Source organism: Chinchilla lanigera, unplaced genomic scaffold (assembly GCF_000276665.1).
Source record: "Chinchilla lanigera isolate Chin_1 unplaced genomic scaffold, ChiLan1.0 scaffold00138, whole genome shotgun sequence".
Lineage (NCBI taxonomy): Eukaryota > Metazoa > Chordata > Mammalia > Rodentia > Chinchillidae > Chinchilla > Chinchilla lanigera.
The window spans coordinates 815,860-818,627 of NW_004955539.1; the positions used below are offsets into that span (position 1 = coordinate 815,860).

The 2,768-nt window shown below is 40.0% G+C and overlaps 1 pseudogene; it reads right to left on the bottom strand.

Annotated features, from left to right (window-relative positions):
- Positions 1-354: 354 nt before the first annotated feature.
- Positions 355-897, bottom strand: LOC102019847 (annotated as a pseudogene).
- Positions 898-2,768: the final 1,871 nt, after the last annotated feature.

Below are 2,768 nucleotides of genomic sequence, written 5' to 3' on the forward strand. Positions count from 1 at the left end.
CCGGGAACTGAACTCACGACCTTGCGCTTGCCAGGCAGGCGCTTTTGCCGCTGAGCTAAATCCCCAGCCCCAGACATTTTTTTTTAAAGTATACAAAAACCTAAAGTTTCTACTTAAAACATAATCATATTATGCCATGATACAACATGGTAAAGAGTAGTGTAGCTTCCGTCCATGATTCTTTACACAGTGTTTTTCTTAAAAGGGAAGTTTCCTTATTGCCCTGATTTTACAATCTCACCTATTAATTTAGAGAAATCAGGCAGTAAAATCTGTAAAGTTAAAGTATAGAATTCTAATTTGTGAACATCAGCTTATCCAGAGTCCTTCATGACAGTGGGATGGAATACACAATTAATTCTTTACCTTAGGCAAGTTTGTGAAGTCCGTCCTATTTTTCATTGGTGTTATCACCATGGCTGGAGAAAATCTCATTGTGAGATACAGAAAGAACCCAACCACTTTATACTTTTCAAGGTGGAGAAATGCATTAATGGTTTCTCCAGCTGCCGTGAGCCAGATAAACCAAGACATTTGGGCCGCCAGTGATCTGAGTTCTGGGATACTTAACCGACGAGTGAAAGAAGCAGCAATGAAAAACTAGATAACCATCCTATTACACACATGAAAACAATGTTCCATTGTCCTTAAGTGTCTCTTTTTCTATGAGGCAGTGTGAAATGTTGTGGAAATGATGACAAGAGGAAAGAGACCCATTCTGTAAATCCATGCTGTCGCCTTTTCCCAGCAATAATAGACAGCCTGTAAGATGGCCACTGCTCAAAAGGAGGGATTCGTGTGTGTGACAGTTAGCAGCATGCGTGCAACTTGGTTTGGAGTGGCCGTCGGCTGGGGCTCCTGGTTCATGAAAAGCTGGAATTCATGCTGGAAATGCATTGATCCTCCGCTCCTGCTCACCAGCCAGAAGCTCTGTCTCCTCTGCGCTCACAGATTTGGGCTGCTCCGAAGGCCACCTGTGAGCCAGGCAGAAACACTGGACCCCAGAAAGCCAGAGTGGGTCATGCCAGGGTTGGGCCTAGGCCAGGGCCAGGGCCAGGGTCAGACCTGTGGACTGGGGGTTGGGGACTGTGGGCAGGAGTGAGGCCACTTAAATGGCTTCTCACTTCCTTCCGCCTGCTTCCCAGGGTCTTCTGCCCCTCCCTCTAAATTAATTTTTAAAATTTAAATCTTCCCCATATTTTTATCACTTCATGTTGATCAAACATTTATGGGGATTTCTGTTGAACAAAAACATGAAAGTGTATCCTTACCCACCTTAATCACTGGAACTATACTATGTTACTTTGGCATTTTACCCCCAATCAAAATGACCTTTTAAAGGTGAACATTTTGCACCCGTCTGGGAAATCAAGGCAGCCTGAATAGTGAAACTAAACGCCTTCACAAAAGAGGACTTCCAGAATAGCTTCACAAAGTGATGCGGGCGTTGCAATAAGTGTGCTGAAAGAAAGGGGGAATACCTTGAGGGGGTTTAATGGCAATATCTGTTTTACTGTAAAATTTTTAAATTTAAACCTTCATTATATTTTGGGTCACACCTTGTATGTTTGTATAAAAATATTCTCTCCTCTTAAAAACAAAACCCAAACAACCTTACGTTTCCCTATTGTGTAACTTGATTTTGCTACTGTATTCAATTAACATTAACAATTCGGGTGGTTTGCGTACACAATTCCAACTGAGTTTAAAATAAATCCCTGTGTTTTTTTATTTGTTTATTTATTTTTTCCTTTTACATTGTGTAAAATAAGTGGCCTATTTCCAGTGCATTTAGTGGCAGTACTTTCAAATTTTTCTTGTTCTTGCTAATTTCACTGTTTGAAAGACCTCCCCATCATTAAGCTGAAGGGATCTCTCATGTCTACGACATGTTTTGTGGAGAAAGACTACGACATGTTTTGTGGAGAAAATGCAGGAGTTAGATAAGTTTCATCTGGGCATACGTTATCGTGTTATTGACCCTGACTTTAACGTTAGTTAAATGACAATATATATATTAAATAAATTGTTTTAAAACAGTAACACACTAAACAAGGTTATGTTATATTAGTGATATGATAAATTCATAGTGGCAAGAAACCTGTAGTTTCTTTCAAAAGGAAAAGCTTAAGGCAGGCATGGTGACACAGTATTATAATGCCGGAACTCTGGGAGACTGAGACAAAAGGATGGAAAGTTTGAGCCCAAGTTGCATAACAAAGTGAATTAGTAAGACTGTCTCAAAATAAAAAACAAAGAGGAGCTAGCAGTGTAGCTCAGTGCAAAACCTGAGAAATACCTCAGATACCAAGACACACACACACACACACACACACACACACCCATGCATACAAACACACACAGAGAATTAGACAAATTTAATCTAGCACAATGCATTTGAATAGGAATGATGCATGAATCCCACAACACTCAGAACTAGGGAAGTTCAGAGAGCTCCACCAGCAACATAAGCAGACCGTATTTTCATACTGAAACAGGAGGTGAGGTTCGGGAATAACATGCTTAACCTAAGAACATCTTGACCTTTACCTTATTTGGGCAAAGTCTGATGAGGCATTTTTCTTTTATGTGGACATGCTCTAATCAGTTGACAGCCTGCAACTTACAGATTCAGTATTTTTACAGGAATACATGCTTCAGTTTGGTTGTGAAATTCTTTTTCATCAAACATTTTTTTTTGTTTGTTTGTTTTTGGTTTTGGTTTTGGTTTTTTTTCCGGTACCAGGAATCTAACTCACGACATCGCA